At 52.9% G+C, this 22,926-nt stretch overlaps 1 pseudogene; it reads left to right on the plus strand.

Moving 5' to 3' along the window:
• The first annotated feature begins 1,071 nt into the window (after window positions 1–1,071).
• Window positions 1,072–22,497, plus strand: LOC125519271 (annotated as a pseudogene).
• Window positions 22,498–22,926: the final 429 nt, after the last annotated feature.

Below are 22,926 nucleotides of genomic sequence, written 5' to 3' on the forward strand. Positions count from 1 at the left end.
GAACATTTTTTGAATTCAAGAAATATTTTGGAATTTGGTGAACATTTTTTAATTCCGTAAGCATTTATCATTTCGCGAACATTTTTTTCAAATCATGAACAATTTTCGAATTTACAAACATTTCACAAGTTGTAACTTTATTGAAATCCCGAATTAGTATTACAATGGAAAATAATTTAAAAAAAAAGGAAAAAAAGATGCTTCTGCTTTCCCTACACACACATGGGCCAGCCCATGAGGCAGCGCGGGGAGCACGGAGTACGCACTCTGTCGTTCGCTGGCGCGTACAGCGCTAAATAGGAGGTCTCGATAGCATCTCGTTGAATCCCGGATGCATGGTCCGACCATCTCTTCAAACCGGAAGCTGCCCATATGGTCAATCATCCTGGCATGTGAAATACTTTTGGAAAGACAATTATGGTTAGTTTTGGATAAGTACTCTCGAAAATCTACAAATAGGAGATGTTTTGTTCTATTTTGATTATGTTTGGATAGGCAATCATTATTATTAATATCATCCTTCATATCTAGATAAACTAAGACAATCTATAAATAGAATATTTTTTCTTCTGTTTTGATTACGTTTGGATAGACAATTATTACTATTAGTATCAGCCTTCTTATCTAGATAAATATAAGGCAATCTATAAATAGAAGCTTTTTTTGTTTTGACTATGTTTGGATAGACAATTTATTATTATTAGTATCAGCCTTCATATCTAAATAAATCTAAGACAATCTACAAATATATGATTTTTCATTCTGTATATACAGTTATTATTATTAGTATCAGCATAAATACATTTCAAATGCCATGTGATAAATGATCCACACATAAGGAATGAATATTTTCCATGGAATATATCTAGACATGTTTTAGTGTTAGATACGTAGATACCTTCGTATCTAATAAATCTGAGCCAGTTTTTTGGGACCGAGGTAACATATAAAGAGGGGTCTCGCCCTCATGGGCAGAGCAGCACAGAGATCAAAGTTGGCTTCCCTACACACCGATAACAAGGGAAGCTACCTCGCAAGCCTGTGTACACTCAGCAAGCAGCAGTGTCCACAATGCTGGCTTGGTGCTGCTTTGTTGTGTCCCAGCTGCTCATCATAATAACGCTCATATACCTTGTCATGACCAAGAGCAAGGTCCGCGGTGGCACGTGCTCATCGGCGATGCTGCCGCTTCCACTTCCGCCGGGGCCATGGCCGTGGCCACTGGTGGGTAGCCTGCCCGAGATGGTGCTCAACAAGCCGGTGTTCCGTTGGATCCATCGCGTGATGAAGGATATGGGCACCGACATCACCTGCTTCCGCCTCGGTGGCGTCCACGTCATCCCAATCACATGTCCCAAGATCGCAAGGGAGGTGCTCAAGAAGCAGGACAAAAACTTCTCGTCCCGCCCACTCACCTTCGCCTCCGGCACCATCAGCAGCAGGTACAAGGACGTCGTGCTCTCGCCGTTCGGCGACCAGTGGATGAAGATGCGCAAGGTGCTCACCTCTGAGATCATCTGCCCCTCCCGTCACAAGTGGCTCCACGACAAGCGCGCCGACGAAGCTGACAACTTGACGCGCTACATCTACAACCTCACCGCCAGGGGGTCGTTATCTTCAACATCGGGACTAGCCAACGTCAATGTCAGGCACGTCGCACGGCATTACTGTGGCAACGTTATCCGTCGGCTTGTCTTCGGCCAACGGTACTTCAGGGAGCCTCAGCCGGACGGCGGGCCGGGGCCGATGGAGGTGGAGCACATGGACGCTTCCTTCGCCCTCCTAGGGTTCACCTTCGCGTTTTGCGTCAGCGACTACCTCCCATGTCTACTTGGCCTAGATCTCGACGGCCACGAGAAAATTATTAAGGAGGCCAACACAAAAGTGGATAGACTACACGATGTGGTCATCGAAGAGCGTTGGAGGCAGTGGAACAGCGGCGAGAGGCAGGACAGGGTCTAGGACTTCCTTGACATTCTCAATACAAAAGTGGATAGACTGCTCTCGTGCGCCCCCTTAAATCTCGTAGTAATTTGCTCATATTTCCAACAGTCCAAAAACCTGATTATAGGCAATTTACTCTGAGTGGTTTTGCTGCGCATCTGAAGCCGCCTGCCTTTAAGGGGGCGCAATATAAGAGGTGGCGCACGAGAGCAGTCTACTGGTTTCAGACCATGGGCTGCTATGATGCCACCAAGGGCAAGCCTGAGGGCGATCTTAATCCAGCACAGCTGGAAGCTTTTGAGAAGATCGATACCCTCTTTAAAGGCGCTCTTCTGAGTGTTCTTGATGACTCCATTGTGGATTCGTATATGTTGTTTGACAACGGCAAGGACATGTGGGCTGCGCTCGAGGCCAAGTTTGGTGCCTCGGACGCCGGCAGCGAGTTGTATGTCACGGAGCAATTCTATGACTACAAGATGACTGATGAGCGCCCTGTTGTACAGCAAGCTCATGAGATACAGTCGCTCGCAAAAGAACTTGAGTACTTCAAGTGTGTGTTGCCGGAGGCATCATTGCCAAGCTTCCACCTTCGTGGAACAATTTTTCTACTTCCCTGAAACACAAGAGACAGGAGTTTTCCGTTGCGGATCTCATTGGTACTCTTGATGTTGAAGAGAAGGCGAGAGCAAAGGACACACGTGCTCGAGTTGCTGAGGGAGGTTCTAGTGCCCACATGGTACAGAAGAAGAACTCCCAGCCCAACAAGTTCAAAAACAATAAGAACAAAACTCAGGGCAAAGGCAAGTTTGATACAAAGAACAAGCCATCACATTCTACCAACTTCAAGAAGAATTCTCATAAGAAGGGGAAGGGACTTTGCCATGTCTGCGGTGATCCTAATCACTGGGCTCCGAAGTGTCCTAACCGCTTTGAGGAGCGCGAACATGAGAAGAGCGGCAAGTCCGCTAATGTTGTCATTGGTGATACTGTTATGAAGGAATCAGGGTACAATATTTTTCCTACCATCCTTTCAGTACTTCAATCCCCTGATTGATTAATTGACACCGGTGCCAATGTACATGTTTGTGCTGACGCCTCCATGTTTTCTTCTTACCAGGCAACAGGGACTTCACCCGTGCTGATGGGGAACGGGTCACATGCCATCGTTAGAGGTGTTGGTACGGTCGATCTGAAGTTTACTTCGGGGAAGACTGTGCGTCTGAAGAACGTTCATCATGTGCCGTCCATCAATAAAAATCTCGTTAGCGGTTCCCGTTTATGTCGAGATGGTTTTAAGTTGGTTTTCGAATCCAATAAAGTTATAATTTCTAAGTGTGGACAATTTGTTGGAAAAGGCTATGAGTGCGGAGTCTTGTTCCGCCTATCTTTGTCAGATATTTGCACTAAAGTTATTAATAATGTTTGCCACAATAATGAGTCTGATATTTGGCATTCACGACTCTGTCATATTAACTTTGGTTGCATGACGCGGTTAGCCAATATGAATTTAATTCCGAAAATTTCTACTGTCAAAGGCTCCAAGTGCCAAGTATGTGTGCAAGCTAAGCAACCTCGCAAGTCCCATAAGACTACAGAGGCAAGAGACTTGGCGCCACTAGAGCTTATACATTTTGATCTTTGTGAGATGAATGGCGTGTTGACAAAAGGTGGAAAGAGATACTTCATGACGTTGATTGATGACTCCACTAGATATTGTTATGTGTATCTTCTAAAATCAAAAGATGAGGCTTTGACTTTCTTTAAAAACTATAAAGCTGAGGCAGAGAACCAACTTGATCGAAAAATTAAACGGCTTAGGTCCGATCGTGGTGGAGAGTATTTTTCCAATGAATTTGATCTGTTTTGTGCGGAACATGGTATAATCCATGAGAGGACGCCTCCCTACTCACCCTAGTCAAATGGGGTAGCCGAAAGAAAGAACCGAACTTTAACTGATATGGTTAACACCATGTTAGACACTTAGGGTCTATCCAAGGAATGGTGGGGGGAGGCGCTAATGACTGCGTGTCATGTCCTAAACCGAGTTCCCACAAAGCATAAGACCATGAATCCATTTGAGGAATGGGAAAGGAAAAGGTTGAAACTCTCTTACCTACGTACTTGGGGTTGTTTGGCGAAACTCAATATACCAATTCCCAAGAAGCGCAAGCTTGGACCAAAAACCATGGATTGTGTTCTTCTGGGCTATGCTTTTCATAGCATTGGCTATAGATTTTTGATAATAAAATCTAAGGTATCCGACATGCATGTTGGTACGATTATGGAATCAAATGATGCAACTTTCTTTGAGGACATATTTCCTATGAAGGATATGTCGAGTTCATCAAATCAGGAGATGCCTACTCCATCTAGTGAGGAATTCACTGTAATTCCTGAACCCACCATTGCGATGGAACACGTTGAGAATCCTGTTGAGGGTAACAATGGAACTCCTATGAGGAGTAAGAGACAGAGGACTGCAAAGTATTTTGGTGATGATTTCATTGTGTACCTCGTGGATGACACACCCAGGACTATTTCAGAAGCCTATGCATCTCCTGATGCTGACTACTGGAAGGAAGCTGTATGTAGCGAGATGGATTCCATCTTAGCTACCGGTACCTGGGAGATCACTGACCGTCCTTATGGGTGCAAACCTGTAGGATGTAAGTGGGTGTTCAAGAAGAAGCTTAGACCTGATGGTACGATTGAAAAGTACAAGGCATGGCTTGTGGCCAAGGGTTATACCCAGAAAGAAGGTGAAGACTTCTTTGATACTTAGTCACCCGTGGCTAGACTGACCACAATTCGGGTGCTACTATCACTGGCTGCCTCACATGGTCTTCTCATTCATCAAATGGACGTTAAGACGGCTTTCCTCAATGGAGAGTTGAAGGAGGAAATTTACATGGATCAGCCAGATGGTTTTGTAGTACCTGGTCAAGAAGGAAACGTGTGCAAGTTATTAAAGTCTTTATATGGCCTTAAACAAGCTCCTATGGAGTGGCACGAGAAGTTCGAAAGAACATTAACTGCTGCCGGCTTTGTAGTAAACGATGGTGACAAGTGCGTGTACTATCGCTATGGTGGGGGCGAAGGAGTTATTCTTTGTCTGTATGTCGACGACATATTGATCTTTGGAACCAAACTTGATTTAATCAAGGAGGTTAAGGATTTCTTATCTCGCTGTTTTGAGATGAAGGATCTAGGAGTAGCTGATGTTATCTTAAACATCAAGCTGTTGAGAGATGAGAATGGTGGGATCACACTGCTTCAGTCTCATTATGTGGAAAAGGTCTTGAGTCGTTTTGGGTATAGCGACTGCACACCTTCTCCAACTCCATATGATCCTAGTGTGTTGCTTCGAAAGAATCGACGGATTGCTAGAGATCAACTGAGGTATTCTCAGATTATTGGCTCGCTTATGTATTTGGCGAGTGCCACGAGGCCTGACATCTCTTTTGCTATGAGCAAGCTGAGTCGGTTTGTGTGAAAACCGGGAGATGATCATTGGCATGCGCTTGAGAGAGTTATGCGCTATTTGAAAGGCACTGCGAGCTATGGGATTCACTACACTGGGTATGCAAGGGTACTAGAGGGTTATAGTGACTCAAACTAGATATCTGATGCTGATGAGATTAAGGCCACAAGTGGTTATGTTTTTACACTTGGTGGTGGCGCTGTTTCTTGGAAGTCTTGCAAGCAGACCATCTTAACGAGGTCAACTATGGAAGCAGAACTCACAGCATTAGACACTGCCACTGTTGAAGCAGAGTGGCTTCGTGAACTCTTGATGGACTTACCTATGGTTGAAAAACCAATACCCCCTATCCTGATGAACTGTGATAATCAAACTGTGATCGTCAAGATAAACAGTTCTAAGGACAATATGAAGTCCTCAAGGCATGTGAAGAGGAGACTAAAATCTGTCACAAAATTGAGGAACTCCGGAGTTATTACGTTGGATTATATCCAAACGTCGAAAAACTTGGCAGATCCCTTCACAAAGGGTCTATCACGTAATGTGATAGATAATGCATCGATGGAGATGGTTTGAGACCCACCACATGATTTGTCCATAGTGGTAAACCACTCTATGTGATCGGAGATCCCGTGAAGTAGAAGTGGGAGACAAGCTGTTGGTCAGCTGGGAGGAGAGTATCCCTATATTAGTTATCCCACTCCGTGAAGATGCAATACTCTCCTGATCTGCATGGCAGGTTGATACTTATATTAATGTGTTCCAAGTGGCTTATTCGGGTAAGCAGAGATGTTGTCCTGCAGAACATCTTCTGAGGAAGACACCTATATGAATTTGACTGTTAACGTCGCAGTCTGTGAGAATTGGGTGTTCTCTAATAAATTCATGAAAGGCCCTGGAGTATGATGTATACGCTCCACCCGCGGGGAAGCCTTGCGGCAGCCCAGTATCGGTCAAGAATTTGTGTGAAACTAGTTTCACAGAAAACTTGTAGTTCAAGGCATAGTCCACTATTCAAGTTGTGATCTAGTGCAGCATAAATTTCTAAGAGGAAGTTCAACTTCACAGTCTCCACTAAGCACCGATATATAAAACAATGTTTTGGAACTAAATGATGAGATGTGCCAATGAGAGTTTGTGGGGGATTGTTGGAATTTTGCTAGTAGGCCTTTGGCCCAAAGCCCAACTAAAATTCTGAAATTCTCTTGGCCCATTCATGCACACATGTAAGTGGAGTGAGTGAGGCTAAAGTTTAGTCCCACCCCGGAAGTTGAGAGAGAGTTGCACCTCTTTATAAGGTGAGCTCTTCTACCACTTGTATGAGCATGGGAAGAGGAGACCTACACGCGCGCTCCTCCTCCTCCTCGCTCGCCTCGCCACGCCACGCCACGCCTCGTCACGACGCGCCGCGGGTTGCGGGATTGAGCCGAGCCGAGGACAGAGCTATGCACGTTGTCGATATTTTTGCTGCATGGGAAAATTAATGAGTCATTAATTAATAATTAACGGACGCGTTAATTACTGAACCATTTCCGTTTCTTTTGGATCATGACGACTCGGACGTGGGGTTTACTCCCACGACCTACCCGGCCCGCACTATATAGTTAGGAAGACGTCTACCCTAGCCGCCGCCGCTTCGTATGGTTTCTCACCACCGTTCCAGATCATTGCGCCGCCAAGCAAGTCTTCTCCATCCCTCCTTCCGGCGTGCACCGCGAGAAGGGACAGCAGGCCTCCGGAACCCCGCCTCTCGTGATCCTGTACGGGAGAGGGGCGATCAGGTTTTTGAGGAGCGCACTCGCGCGACTGCTGGCAGCGACGACTTCGCGAACGACGACTTCTTCCTGACCTCGGCAACCTCGTCCTCGACAACATGGGCGACAACGTCAAAGCCGGCGGTGCTGCACCCGCTGCACCGTATGTGATTCTATCCTTCCTGTTCGAGATCATGGTAGAATTCATGCTTCTAGTATGTGCCCTAGATGTGTTATGTTCATCTGCTATGCTAGTTCGCATGATTAGTTTAATCACTGCTGTTGTGGTCATGATTTATCTTCTGTTTATTCGGATTAAATCTCGTAGTAATTTGCTCATATTTACAACAATAGATACCATGTTAGAAGGGAGAGAGGGACTGTTCATTGTATTGCTTGAGCCTCGTGGGCATATATATAGGAGTACATGATCTACTTGGAGTACAAAGCAAGCCAGAATATGTCGGTGTACTAGAGTAGGGGTACCCTAGTATCCCGAACTTGTGCACCGGCAGTCGCAGCATCCCACGGCAAGGCTTGCCGGGTGACCGCTAAGGTCCTCCGTGGTTCCCTTGGAGCCATTCAAGAACAAAGTGTCCAACCCAAGAAGACAAGACCCCGGCAAGAGGAGCTTGCCGGGAAGGCTAACAAAAGCTTCCCAAGACCCCGGCAAGAGGAGCTTGCCGGGAAGGCCACCCAAGGCATTTCAAGGAACTTGCCGCGGCGCACCACGCGCCCCGGCAAGGTCCGGTGAGCGACAGGCTCCCGGACGCGACAAGACAACGACAGCGGCAAGGTGCTTGCCGCGACAAGACACCACTGTGCCCGTGCTCCAGCACATCCACCAACGTGTCGCTCTGGGACCCCTCCAGGCGTACGTGGCGGGAGGCTGTGCAGCGTGCGGTGCGCGGTGGCAAGCGGCGCTGACAAGATCGCCATCGTGGCAAACGGTGGCGTCCCTGGCGGTCCCTTTTCGCACTGTTTAAGCGACACAGGCGGGAATTTAATGCCCTTGTCCCCTGCCGTCAGGGTTAGGTATGATACACTGTAGCAGGTAGCTGTGCCTACCACAGCACCTTTCCATTTTTGCCCTTTACCTCCGTTGCCACCTGTCGGTAACCCCTTGAGCATATAAAAGGAGGCCCGTGTGCAACGTAGGGGGGGGGGTTAGCCATTTCAGAGAACACTCATGCTCGGTCTTGCTAGCTGCTGGTGTGTACTGTAGCACCCCGCGCTCCCGAGCAAGAAATCAATACAAACCACAAAGCAGGAGTAGGGTTTTACACATCCGTGCGGCCCGAACCTGGGTAAATCGCTCGCGTGCATCGCCTCGATTTGCTCTTTGCACGATCTCCGCCCCCGCCGAACCGAAAGGGACCCGGTCCGCCGGTCCCATAGGTGCCCGTGGATCAGTACCCCGGCATCTTTGGCGCGCCAGGTAGGGGGCGTCGAAGTTGTGTGAACCAGATCCGGCGTTCTCGCGAGCTAGATCTCCGTCATCTTCATCAACATGCCGCCGAAGAAGAAGGTTTCGGAGGCAGCTGCTCCGTCCGCGCCGAACCCACCATCGCCGGAATAAACGGCTGATGGGGCGGGCGCCGACGGAAGAACACGTGTTGACGAGGGAGCTCACGGTGCTGCCAGGTCCAAGGACAAGGCTGCGCTGCCCACCGGCGGTGTAGCCGGCTCCCACAACGACCGGGCGTACTCCAAGACCTCCGCGTCCGTACATGCACCGCGCCCCTCTCAGGAGGCGCGGGACCAGCAGCGTCATGGTACTCACGGTACCATGCGTTTTCTAGACCAAGATCGAGCTGGTGGATCTCGGAGCGCTCAGGACCACCATGCACGTCAACCTGCTGGCGCGAGCGAGACACGGTCGCCTGGACGGGATACTGCTCCTTCTAACGTGGTTAGAAATCCGAGCATGTCCCGCTCCTCGCACCGTTCGCCACCGCCACCCGCCACTGCAGCAGAAGCTTTGGCGCGAGCTCAGCTGCTCCTAGATTACCCTCCAACGGCGGACAAGATCGACGATTGGATGGCTACCATCCAGAGTCTCATCGGCTTCGCCAACGGCGACACTCCCCGGCAGTCGAGCACGTCGCAGCCGCGGCAAGCCAGCCAGGCGCGAGCCGGAGACGACAAGACTGGTGGGGGTGCAACTACTGTGCACTCTCCGCCCCGAAGGCCAAGATCACCGACTCGCCGGATCCACCTCGACAGCGACTCCACCGCGTCGTCAGATCCGCGAGCTCGTCGCGATCAGCGCCAAGTTCTTCAAGAACGACAACAAGAAGACGCTCGTACTCGCATCGAGCGCCGGAGAGAAGTGCGACGTCAGTCAGACCAGCGCGCTGGGCCCTCTGTTGACATGCATGCGCCAGGGGGACCAGGCGACTTGCCGTACGCGGTAGGTTGCCCTGCGTTCACTCGTGAGCTGCGGCAAGTCCAGTGGCCCAGCACAAAGAATTTCAAACCAGATGTACCAGAGAAGTACGACGGCAAGACGCATCCGTCGGAGTTCCTCAGCATCTACACCATCGCGGTGCAGGCTGCCGAGGGGCGAGACGACAAGATCCTTGCCAACTACATCCCGTTGGTGCTCAAGCCCAATGTCAGGTCCTGGCTCATGCACATGCCGGACAACTCCATATCCTCCTGGGCAGACCTATGCCATCAGTTTGTTGGCTCCTTTACAGGCGGCCACAAACCTCATGGCCAAGAGAGTGACCTTCATCTGCTTGCCCAGAAGGAAGGAGAGCCCCTGTGCAAGTACATTCAGAGGTTCAGCCGTGTACAGTATAACATCCCAGACGTCTACCCCGCCACGGTCATCAGCGCGTTTCATCAGAACGTGCGTAACCGCAGGATGCGGGAGGAGATGGCGATGTGCAGGATCAGAGACGTCAGTGAGCTGTATGCCCTGGCCGACAAGTGTGCACATGCTGAGGAAGGGAGGAAACTCCCTGGAGAGAAGACCGGAGCAGAAGGATCTGACAGTGAGGATGCTGCCCCGGCAAAGAAAAACCGGTGGCGGAACAGGAAGAAGAAAGGCAAAGAGGTGCTAGTCGTTGACCAGTCCGGCAATGAAGGTGGCGCCAAGCAGGCCAAAGTTAATAGCTCCGGCAAGGAGGTTGCCGCGTGCGCCAACTGCCAGGCTGTGGCAGTCGCCGACAAGCAGGACGGCTCCGACAAGTAGTATTGCAAGATTCACCGCACCAAGGGCCATGACCTCCAAAGCTGCAAGAAGGTCGAGCAGCTTGTCCAGCAGCAGAAGGCTGAGTATGAGCGACGCGACAAGGAGAGGGCCCAAGGAGGTGCTGCAGAATCCGGCAAGAAGCGTGCCGGCCGGGGAGGACGCCGCGGCAAGGCCAAGCAGCGGCAAGGAGATAGACCTCCCCGTGGCCGCGACAACGATGAAGACGACGACGACGGAGACATGGATGATGTTGAGACCAGTGAGCAGGAGTTTCAGAAAGCCACAGAGGTCTTGTGCGTTGACGGCGGTGCCTCTCTGCATACTTCACACCGCCAACTCAAGTAGTGGGTGCGGGAAGTCAACGCAGCGGAGCCACCTGTCAAATCGAGCAAACTTCTGAAATGGTCCAGCACGCCTATCATCTTCGACATTGAGGACCACCCTGATCGCACAACTGCGGTCGGGTGTTTGCCGATGTTGGTTTCACCAACTATCCGCAACCTCAAGGTCACCAAGATGCTAGTTGACGGCGGGGCCGGCTTGAACCTGATCTCCTCCGCTGTACTCCAAAAACTCCAGATCCCTGACAGCGAGCTTGAAGAGACCGGCACATTCCAAGGAATCAACCCGGGAAGGAGCAAGCCAAAGGGGAAAGTCACGCTGCCAGTGACATTTGGCAGCGAGCTCAACTTCAGGACTGAGAGGGTCACATTTGACGTTGCCGATATTCCATTGCCTTACAATGGGATACTTGGCCGTCCAGCACTCGCCAAGTTCATGGCAGCCTCTCATTACGCATATAACATGCTGAAGATGCCGGGCCCGATAAGCGTCATTTCTGTCCCCGGCAACAAGAAGGATGCACTTATCTGTGCCGACAAGATCTACCGGGAAGCAGCAGCCGCAGCAGATCACAAGCCACTTGCCGCTGAAGCTCCCGGGGGGAAGAAGACCAAGTCCGGCAAGAGTTCTGGTGCCCACTCCGGCAAGCGCACCTCTTCGGAGTGCTGCGCTGCCGTCGAGGACGCACCATCGAGCTCCACCGGCAAGTGTAAGAAGACGATGGCAGCTCCGCCAGAGACGAAAAAGGTGTCCGCCAAGGAGGACCGCACTGGTGGTACCTTCACCATCAGTGCCACTCTCGACCCTAAATAGGAAAGCGCGCTTGTTGCTTTCCTGCGGGCGAATGTCGACGTGTTTGCGTGGCAACTGTCTGACATCCCCGGTGTTCCCAGGAAAGTGATTGAGCACCACCTTGCCGTTTGTCCTCATGCGCGGCCCGTCAAGCAGAAGGTCAGGAAGCAGGCAGTGGAGCGCCAAGAATTCATTGCAGAAGAAATCAAGAAACTGGAAGCAGCAGGCCTTGTCAGAGGAGTGCTCCATCCTATGTGGTTGGCCAATCCTGTAGTCGTGCGCAAGTCAAACGGGAAATGGAGACTTTGTATCGATTTTACCGATGTTAACAAAGCTTGTCCCAAAGACCCATTTCCTTTGCCGCGCATTGACCAGATTGTTGACTCCATAGCCGGATGTGATTTTCTTTCATTTCTTGACGCATACTCAGGATATCATCAGATCTTCATGGCAGAAGAGGATGAGGAAAAGACTGCATTTATTACTCCATGTGGCACGTATTGCTTTATACGGATGCCTTTTGGATTAAAAAATGCTGGTTCAACATTTGCAAGAGTAGTCCATGTCGCTCTTGAGCTGCAAATACACAGAAATGTGGAAGCCTACATGGATGATATAGTAGTCAAGAGCAAGGACAGAGCAACCCTCATACAAGATTTAGATGAAACCTTTGCAAATCTGCACAAGATCAGCCTCAAGCTCAACCCAGAGAAATGTGTGTTTGGAGTTCCCTCCGGCAAGCTTCTCGGGTTCTTTGTGTCTCAGCGGGGAATTGAAGCCAATCCCGACAAAATCAAGGCCATTGAGCAGATTGAAGCACCAAAGCGCGTCAAGGATGTGCAAAGACTTGCCGGTTGCGTGGCTGCTCTCAGCAGGTTTATCTCTAGGTCTGCTGAGCGCGCGCTGCCATTTTTCAAATTATTGAAAAAGGCTGGTCCAATGAGATGGACTCCGGAAGCGGAGGCTGCGCTGCAAGACTTGAAGAGATACCTGTCCTCCCCTCCAATACTTGTCGCACCTAAGCCACAAGAGAAGTTGCTGCTGTATATAGCGGCAACCAATCAAGTGGTTAGTGCTGCGTTAGTAGCAGAGAGGGAGGCAGATGATGAGCCTGCAACCACGGCAAGCACATCCAGTGACAAGCAAGGGGCTTTCCCGGCAAGCTCTGGTCCCGACAAAGATGAATCTGCGCAGATGCGAGAGGAGATACAGAAGAAAATGGTGCAACGCCCAGTTTACTTTGTCAGCTCCCTTCTGCAGGGGGCTAGGTCAAGGTACTCTGGTGTGCAGAAATTGCTTTTCGGCCTTCTCATGGCCTCGAGAAAGCTGCGCCATTACTTCCAAGCACATGAGATCACAGTTGTCACTCGCTTTCCGCTGAAGAGGATATTGCAGAATCCAGAAGCGACAGGCAGGATTGTTGAGTGGGCACTGGAACTGTCAAGCTTTGGCCTCAAGTTTGAAAGTACTTCAACTATCCAGAGCAGAGCATTGGCAGAATTCATAGCAGAATGGACGCCAACACCAGATGAAGAAATTCCAGAAACAAGCATCCCCATCAAGGAAGCAAGCAAAGAGTGGCTGATGTACTTTGATGGTGCCTTTTCGCTGCAAGGCACCGGCGCTGGCGTGCTGCTTGTCGCACCCACCGGAGAGCACCTCAAGTACGTAGTCCAGATGCACTTTCCCAAGGAGCAAGCAACAAACAATACTGCAGAGTATGAAGGCTTTCTTGCCGGTCTCCGGATCGCGGCAGACCTTGGGATCAAGAAGCTCATTGTCAGGGGTGACTCACAGCTTGTCGTCCGCCAAGTAAACAAGAATTATCAGAGTCCGTTGATGGAAGCTTACGTTGACGAAGTGAGAAAGCTAGAAGAGCACTTTGACGGCCTACAAATGGAACATGTTCCAAGAGCTCAGAACGCCATTGCAGATGGTCTGTCAAAGTGCGCCGCACTTAAGTTACCTGTGGAACCAGGGATCTTTGTGCTCAAGCTAACTCAACCTACCGTTACACCATCAACTGGACAGAGCAAGAAGAGGAAATTGGTTTCTGGTGACTATTTGCCGGCAGAGCTTCCCAAAGCCATCGCCAAGAAGGTCCCCAAGATCAACGCCAAGAGCGCTGCGGAGCAATCTGCGCTGGCAAGCCCTAGGGTTTGTTCCGTTGAAGCAGAAGCTCCCGACAAGTCTTGCTCCGGCAAGCTTGCCGGGGAGCGTCACGCTCCGGCAGAGCCACAGGTTCTCGCCGTAGAAGCGGATGTTCCCGCAGCAGTCCCCAAGATCAACGCCAAAAGCGCTGAGGAGCAGTCTGCTCCAGCAAGCCCTAGGGTTTGTTCCGTTGAAGCAGAAGCTCCCGACAAGTTTTGCTCCGGCAAGCTTGCCGGGGAACGTCAAGCTCCGGCAGACCCGCAGGTTCTTGCCGTAGAAGCGAACGTTCCCACAGCAGCAGATTTGCCTTTAGTCCTTGTTGTCGAGCCACAAGCTCCAGCATGGGCGCAGCAGATTGTCCATTTCCTTCAAACAGGAGAACTTCCCGAGGAGCAAGAAGAAGCGGAAAGAGTAGCCCGGAGTCAAGTATGTACCAGTTTGTCGACAAGACACTATACAGAAGAAGACTCAACGGTGTGAAATTGAAGTGTATTCACCGGGAAGACGAACAGAAGCTGTTGGCAGAGATACATGGAGGCATATGTGGTCACCACATTGGCGCAAGAGCACTTGTCGGCAAAGCATTCCGGCAAGGTTTCTTCTGGCCAACAGCCCTCCAGGATGCAACTGCACAAGTAACCATGTGTGAAGCGTGCCAGTTCCATTCCAAGCAGATACACCAGCCAGCTCAAGCTCTCCAGACGATCCCTTTATCCTGGCCATTTTCGGTCTGGGGGCTCGACATCCTCGGCCCCTTTCCCCGAGTTGTCGGGGGCTTTGAGTACTTGTATGTTGCAATCGACAAGTTCACAAAGTGGCCGGAAGTGGAACCAGTGAGGAAGGTGACAGCACAGTCAGCAGTCAAGTTCTTCAGGTCGATTGTTTGCCGCTTCGGGATCCCTAACAGGATAATCACCGACAACGGTACACAATTTACGAGCCGCACCTTCATGTAGTACGTCCAAGATCTTGGCGCCAAGGTCTGCTTCGCTTCTGTTGCTTACCCGAGAAGCAACGGTCAAGCGGAGAGGGCAAATGCTGAAGTGCTGCGCGGGCTCAAGACCAGAACTTTCGACAGGCTGCACAAGTGTGGAAGAAACTAGATCGAGGAGCTGCCGGCGGTTCTTTGGTCGATTAGGACGATGCTAAATCGAGCCACTGGATAGACACCTTTCGCTCTAGTCTATGGAGGAGAAGCAGTTATCCCCACGAAACTCGTATATGGGTCACCTCGAGTGCTCGCTTATGATGAGCTTGAGCAAGAGCAGCTGCGACAAGATGACGCGCTGCTCCTTGAGGAAGACCGTCTTCAGGCTGCTGTGCGAGCTGCTCGCTACCAGCAAGCTTTGCGCCGCTACCATAGCCGCAAAGTTAACGCCAGAAGTCTCGAGGAAGGCGACCTTGTTCTTCAGCGCGTTCAGTCCGCCAAGAATTCCAACAAGTTGACGCCAAAGTGGGAAGGCCCTTACCGGGTGAAACAAGTCACTATGCCTGGCGCTGTCCGCCTTGAGACCGAAGATGGCATTCCGGTGAGCAACTCCTGGAACATTGAGCATCTTCGTAAGTTTTACCCGTAAGGCGCGGTTGTCGGAACCTGTTCCGGCAACCACCTTTTGTACAAGTCTTGCCGCTGTTGCATGTAATCCTTTGTACAAAGCCGGGCGCAGACCCCGTGCATAATTAAAGCTCATGTGCTCCGCACATTTTGTCGATTTTATGCTTTCTATTTTTGGCATATATGATCTGACACTTTGTGCAGCACCTACCCCATGGTAAGCAATAACGAGCCGTAAGGCTCGATATCTCTATTTTCTCTCCTTTCTTTTTGCTCAAGGAAAAGAAGGTTCCCTCGCCCACAAGTTTGCCGGGGGGAAAGGAGAAGATAGTGGTATGGACCAAGCGCGCTCAAGGAAGTTTCGCCTTGCCGGGAAGCAAACAACAGAAAAGCTAAGTTGCCAAAGTTTGAGCAATCAAATTTTTTAAATTTTAAGTTATCTCCCTTGAACGACCACACTTTGTATGGAAAACCTGTGCGCGGAGCAACCAACTCGTAGCTAGTTGCGCCTTTACTTTGTTTCGAGTCCGCTCAACAACTTAAGCGAGCTGCTAGTGCCCTTACTTTGCTTCGAGTCCGCTCAGCAACTTAAGTGAGCCACTAGCGCCCTTACTTTGTTTCGAGTTCGCTCAGCAACTTAAGTGAGCTGCAACTAGTTGCGACGAGGTTTCTTGCCAGTAGCGGCACCGCCAGCAGGCTGCTGACGTCCCGCACTCAGCGCTCGCGGCCCAGGTGCCTGCACCGGCAAGTTCCCTAAAAGCGGAGGGTAAAAAGACATACAAAGGGAGGGATCAAGTAAAGGGAATAACATTGCAATCATTCCATAGAACAAAGCTATATTACAAAGATAGCTTGTGGTAGCTCTAATAGATTGTTTTCATGACATAATAAACAACAACAAGGAAAGAAGAAATGGGCGGCCTAATCTACTCGATCGCCTTCGACCCTCTTGATCCCTCTCACCTTGTCCACAATGGGTGCGACAAGGGCCTTGAGCTCCTCCAGATCAGCTTCCGGCGGCAAGGTCCTGAGGATGTTGGTGAGGCGGAGGCCCAGATTGCGGAAGGCCACCTTCATCAACACTTTCTGAAGAGCTCCCGCGCAAATCTTGCGCGACTCGTCGGCCAGCTGCTTGGGGATCCTTTCCCGGAGCCGCTGAAGGGCCGTCGCCACGCCCTTGAAGAATAGGACGAGCTTGGCGCTGGGTTGGAGGTTGTCATCGGAGGGATACCCAAGATCTTCCATCCCCAGCTGTGCCAGCTCCTTGTCGATATCTGTGGCGGCGTTCACCAGACTCTCCGTCCAGTGCGTCACAGTCTCCCTGAAAGCGTTCTGGGCGGCGGCAGCGCTCTCCAAGAGCGCCTTGTCGGCCTTGATTTCCTCCTTCAAGGCCGCCTCCCGCTTCTTGGCGCTGTCCAGAGTCTTGGTCAAAGTGGTTAGCTTCAACTCAAGATCCACGTTGGAGACCTTGGCGGCGCTGAGCTCTTTGCCCTTCTCGGCAAGATCGGCTTCTAGCCGCGCCACCTTCGTCTCCAACTCCTTGGCGGCCTCGGCGGCGGCGGCAGCGTCCTCTGCCTGCTTGAGGGCTCCGCCAAGTTTCCCCTCGCGCGCGGCAAGCTCCTCCTCGTGGGCGTCGAGGTTGACCTTCCGCTGCGCCAGCTCGCCCTCCTCCGCGGCTAGCTTCACGGCGGCAAGTCGCTGCCGCTCTTCGACTTCGGCCTTCTCGAGGAGGAAGGCCTTCTGCGCCTCAGCGAGCTGCTCCCGCACCTCCGCCAGATTTCGAAGGGCTTCCCGATGGAAACCCCCGAGCTCCTCCGCGCGCTTTTCAATGTCTGCTCCCGCCTTCGCGACAAGCGCCTCGCGGGATTCCAGCTTGGCTTGCCGCGCGCGGTAGAGCGACATCAACTTCCGCAGCACCCGCTCTTCTTCGGGCTCGTTGCTGCTGCTGCTTGGCGCGTCAACCACCGTCAACCCCGCGGAGGCAAGCACTTCTCCGTCGAAGATCTCCCCCTCGACCGGCGCCCTGGAGCTTAACGCCCAGGGGAGGTTGATGAAGACGCCTTCGCCGGCCTTCAATTAAACGCCCGGCCGGGGCTCCTCGGTGCTTGGCGCTGCGGCTTCGGCGGACGGGTCGGTGGTCGGTGTAGCGCCTGGCGCTCCTGCGGCCTCTGGGCCGTCAGTACGATCGCCAGATCCCTCGCCAGTCGCCGCGGCGCCAGCCTTGGCAGCCTCGGCGCCGGCGGGATCACCTGCGCCGGCTACGTCCTCGGCGGCGACCTCGGTCTCCATCCGCTCCGCAGCAGATGGGTCTGACAGCCGGCAAGGGGAGAAGAGTCAAGCAAAATCCAGCAAAAACTCAAGAAGATCAAAAGAAGAAGAACCCAAGGGAAGTTTTGAAGCAAGAGGAGTACCTGCACCAGGCTCTGCAGTAGTGGTCTCCGCCGTCGGGGGGCCGCTGGTGCTATCCCTTGCCGGAGAACCCTCCCTTGCCGGAGACTTCTCCCTTACCGGAAAGCCCTCCCTTGCCGGAGAGTTCTCCCTTGTCGGGGAATTCTCCCTTGGCTCCTGGTGGGGCTGCTCGGCTCCTACACAAGTCAACAAGCAGATATCAGCAAAGACAAGTACCCATGCGCGCCTCGCAGCGGAAAGCAAATCAAACACTTACGCTGGGGGCTGCCCTGGAGAAAAGTCGCCGGGTCCGGCAAGGTTGTCTCGGGCGCGCCACCTGCTGTCGCAGTAGGCTCGTCCTCGATGACGATCACCGGGACCTTGGCTCTCTTTGCCGCTCTCTGGGCCAGAGTCCTAAAGAGGAACAAGTTCAGAGAAAAGCAAGTGAGAAACAAGACAAACAACAAGAACTGAAGAACTACAAGTACAGCAAGAGAAGCTTACTCTTCTTCTTCTTCCTCGTCGGAGCTTAACGCGGAGAAGTCGAAGCCCGGCGCGCGCCCGGTGGGAGGAGGCGTAGGAGAAGCTTCCCTTGGCCGCTTGGCGGGAGCAGTGGTGGCGGTCTGAGACGACCCCGCTCCGGCTGTCGGCGCGGCGTGAGCAGCGGCAGGAACAGAAGCGGTGGTCCGGCTAGACTCCGCTCCAGTTGCCGTCGCAGCATGGGGCGCTCCCGCGGCAACGGTGTTTGCCGCGGTGGAGCGTGTCACGCGGCGTGGCGACTGTTGACCCGCTTGCCGCTCCGCCACGTCACCGACCTTGCGGAGACGCCTTCTTGGTGGGGATGGAGGCTCTGCTTGCGGTGGGCTGTCTGAAGACGAGGTGGAAGAGGAGTTGATTTCCAATGAGCCGCTCGTGTCCTTGGCGGGCTCGCTCGGCTCGGCGCCACGCCCGGCAAGCTCCTTCTTGCCGGCGGGCTCCCCTTGCTCGGCACGGCTTGCCGCCTCTGCTGCGTCTGCCTCCTCCACCGTGAACCCAAACTCGCCCGCGGCTGCGGCTGCCGCTGCCTCCTCCAGCCTAGTGGCAGTGAGCGCCATCTCTGCGTCGGTGGTGTCGCGGGTGAGGCCATCCTTCGCGTCGGAGCGGATTGGCACTTCTACCAAGTCGTCGAAGAACTGCTGCACGACCTCGTTTGCAGGCTCCTGCCAAGTTGGCACAATTCCATGCGAGTCGCGCTCCGGCATCATTGCGCGGATGCGGTCGAGCGAGGAATTGTTGCACAACGGAACGACGCCCCCCGGCAACCTGAAAACCTCGGGATGTTGGGGGTCATACTTGAAGAGCTCCTGCAGCATCGCGTTGAGCTCCAGGACTGTGAAGTTGTAATTGAGGCCCGGCCGCAGCCTCATGATATCTGCCGCGTTCATGAACTCCCAAGTGGGCCTCCCCCGTTCCTGCAGGGGGGCGATGCGGCGGCGAAGGAAGTCTGCGCCAACAGCGTCAACAGTAAGCCCGGCAAGCCTTAGACGCAGGATCCTGGTGACAGCAATCTTCAGCTTGTCGTCCTCCGGGGCCACGTCACTCCAATCGCTGCCGCGGGCTACTGGGGTTCGGCGCCGGGTGGTGAATGGCTGCGGGCTCTCCTCGTCTATCCAGCACCAATCAGCTCTCCACTCCTCCCACTTGCCGCGGAATTCTCCCTCCAGATAGGTCTCCTTCTTGCCGGCCCTTGAGATCCAGGCGATTCCGCCGGATAGAGCCTCTCCTCTCTCTACTCGGGTTATGAAGAAGTGGCGGAAGAGGGCTACATTGGGAAGGACTCCGACAAAGTTTTCGCAGAGGTGTGCGAAAACTGCCATTGTCAGGACGGCATTGGGGGTGAAGTCAAGGAGGTGGAATCCATAGGTATTCATGATGTCGCAGAAGAACTCAGAGAAAGCCGGGCAGAGCCCGCAATAGAAGAACAGAGCAAAAAAGGGGTATCCATTCGGAGCCTTCTTCCAAGCGGCGGCGGGGAGTACCTTTGTGCGTGGATGCGCGCGCGTCTCCGCCGACCAGAACAGGTAGTAGTTCTCCCTCAGCTCCTTTGCGCCAAGCTTGGGGGGAAGACGACCCGCTCCTTCTGCAGCGCCGCGAGCCGCTGCGCCTCGGTCGACTTCACGGCCTTCCCCTTGTCGGCTTTTGGAGCCATGGCGGAAGCAGTGGAGGAAGTTGACGGCGTCGGTGGTGCTGGTGGCGATGTGGGGGCGGAGCGCTGCTCTCTCTCTCTCTCTCAGCTTTGGGAAGGCGAGGGAGCGGCGGAGATTTCTGAGATTGGAACGGCAACGGGAAAGTGGGCGAACCGCCCCTGTTTCCCCTGCTTATAAAGGGGGAGGGGGGCGGACGTTCCGCATTTCCGAATAAAGAAACCCCCACGATCTCTCCCACGACGCTGCATTCGACGCGTGCCGTTCGGGGAGGGCGCGGTGGATACGGAGTGAGATACGGTGTAACCTAGGCCGCGCGTGCCCGTGCCCTGTTTTGGGCCTGGCCCAACAGCGCTCGGCACCGTGTATGGCCCAGGCCCGGGGGCTCTTGTCGGTGTACTAGAGTAGGGGTACCCTAGTATCCCGAACTTGTGCACGGGCAGTCGCAGCATCCCGCGGCAAGGCTTGCCGGGTGACCGCCAAGGTCCTCCGTGGTTCCCTTGGAGCCATTCAAGAACAAAGTGTCCAAGCCAAGAAGACAAGACCCCGGCAAGAGGAGCTTGCCGGGAAGGCTAACAAAAGCTTCCCAAGACCTCGACAAGAGGAGCTTGCCGCGAAGGCCACCAAAGGCATTTCAAGGAACTTGCCGCGGCGCCCCACGCGCCCCGGCAAGGTCCGGTGAGCGACAGGCTCCCGGACGCGACAAGACAACGACAGCGCCAAGGCGCTTGCCGCGACAAGACACCACTGTGCCCGCGCTCCAGCACATCCACCAACGTGTCGCTCTGGGACCCCTCCAGGCGTACGTGGCGGGAGGCTGTGCAGCGTGCGGTGCGCGGTGGCAAGCGGCGCTGACAAGATCGCCATCGTGGCGAACGGTGGCGTCCCTGGCGGTCCCTTTTCGCACTGTTTAAGCGACACAGACGGGCATTTATTGCCCTTGTCCCCTGCCGTCAGGGTTAGGTATGATACACTGTAGCAGGTAGCTGTGCCTGCCACAACACCTTTCCATTTTTGCCCTTTACCTCCGTTGCCACCTATCGGTAACCCCTTGAGCATATAAAAGGAGGCCCGTGTGCAACGTAGGGGGGGGGGGGTTAGCCATTTCAGAGAACATTCACGCTCGGTCTTGCTAGCTGCTGGTGTGTACTGTAGCACCCCGCGCTCCCGAGCAAGAAATCAATACAAACCACAAAGCAGGAGTAGGGTTTTACGCATCCGTGCGGCCCGAACCTGGGTAAATCGCTCGCGTGCATCGCCTCGATTTCCTCTTTGCACGATCTCCGCCCCCGCCGAACCGAAAGGGACCCGGTCCGCCGGTCCCATAGGTACCCCTACTCTAGTACACCGACAGAATATTTTCTAGTTTAACATATGTTTTCTAATATAATCACGTTACTCAACACATACTACTACTACCACATAAACTCAGTAATTTATTTAGTTTTTAACAGGAGCAACACACAAGGGCATTATTGACATCTCTCCCTCCCCTGTACTCGCACAACTACAGCGACACTCTCCCGTAGGGCCGTAGCAATAGAGATGAAGCGCACTCGCGGCCGTGGCCTGCAAGAGTTACCAGCAATGCGGCTCCGAGCCTCTATCACGAATCAGTGGCTGCCGATGAGAAACCAATTAATGATACGTACTATTTTGCGAAAATGCCAAACGGAGACCAAGCTTCATGGAGTTCTTTATTTGCAAACTTCAAAATTCATTTTTCTTAGTTTCAAAAAATTCTGAAAATAGATACACATATACGTAGATACATAATGTACATGTGTGCAAATTATCAGATCAATATATATTAAAATGTGAACTACACAAAAAAGACAAATCTAGAGCTTTTTAGCATATGTACGGTTCATCTTCAATGTCCATGATTTTACTTTTTTTGTGCACCTCACAATTCAAGATATTTCATCCTGAATTTTTTACACATACACTGTACATCATTGCATACATGTGTATTTTTTTAGAATTTTTTGAAACTGAAATTTATGAATTTTGAATTTTTTAAAATAAAGGGATCCATGGAGCTCTGTCTCCAAAATGCCCTACTCAGTGTACAGGGCTCTCATGGTACTGTCGCTGGCCTTTTCTCACAAAAATCATTACCGTGGAAGAGTGGCTACTATAGGAGGTCAATGACCACCTTATTGTGTTTTGGTGCCTTTGTGGCCAAGAGCAGAAACCCATGGGTGGGTAGCGCGCGACTCGTTGCCCACGAGGAATACAAAGTACCCCAAAATTTGCCGCATAACATTGAGCCGTACGTTGGCCTGGACGACGGCTCATCCACGAACTCAGGTCGCCACAGTTCCATCTGCCACGATTCATCACTTGAGATTGAGTTTCAGGATACTGAGCTATTTGCTGAGGCCGTCAATGGGTCAGATACAAATATGCACGAGGGAGATGATAGTTCTGCGGCCAAGGAGGCGCCTGGGGCTGCTTCTGGACGTGAGATGGCTAATGGTTCGGGGCCCGTCGTTCAGACACCCGAGGATGGGACAGTACCTTCCCCCTTAGTGCCGATGAATGCGCTGAGATTTGGGTCATTCGAGCCAGCTTCTGCTCCTCCCAGGCTTTGGTGTGACCGGGTAGAGACCGATGACGTGCTGGAGTGGTCGCTCCCTCCGATGGATTTGATGTTGTTGAGGATGCAGTGCCAGAGGAACCGGAGGTGTCGGTCTCTCTGACGACCTCGGCCGATGGAAGGGGGGAGGAGTCTCGGCAGGTGGCCCCTCGCTCTCCCCTTCTGACCGCGGTCTCTCATACGGGGGTGGTTGATCTTAGGGGAGGGGGCCATAGGCAGCTGGCCGTGGCTCCTTCTTCTCCCTTGGCGGTCTCTGTAGCCGCACAGCCCGTGGAGCAGGCCAAGATGGGTGGGGAGTCCGGGAAGGCGGCCCGTGTATTCCTCTCTCCCGGGGCGTCCTAGCCCCAAGGCAGTGCGTTGACGGGGGTTTTGAGTCTGTCTACGGCCGGGTGTGGGGGTGGCAGTCCGGGGCAGGCGGCCTCGGCCCCCTCATCTCCGGCGCCGGCAAGAGGAGCGCTTGGGCAGGCGGCCCCCGCGTCACCTTCTCCAGGATCTCCGGCGGTCCAGGACCGCGATATGTGGCACGCGTCTG

Source organism: Triticum urartu, chromosome 7 (genome assembly GCF_003073215.2).
Source record: "Triticum urartu cultivar G1812 chromosome 7, Tu2.1, whole genome shotgun sequence".
NCBI classification, from domain to species: Eukaryota; Viridiplantae; Streptophyta; class Magnoliopsida; order Poales; family Poaceae; genus Triticum; species Triticum urartu.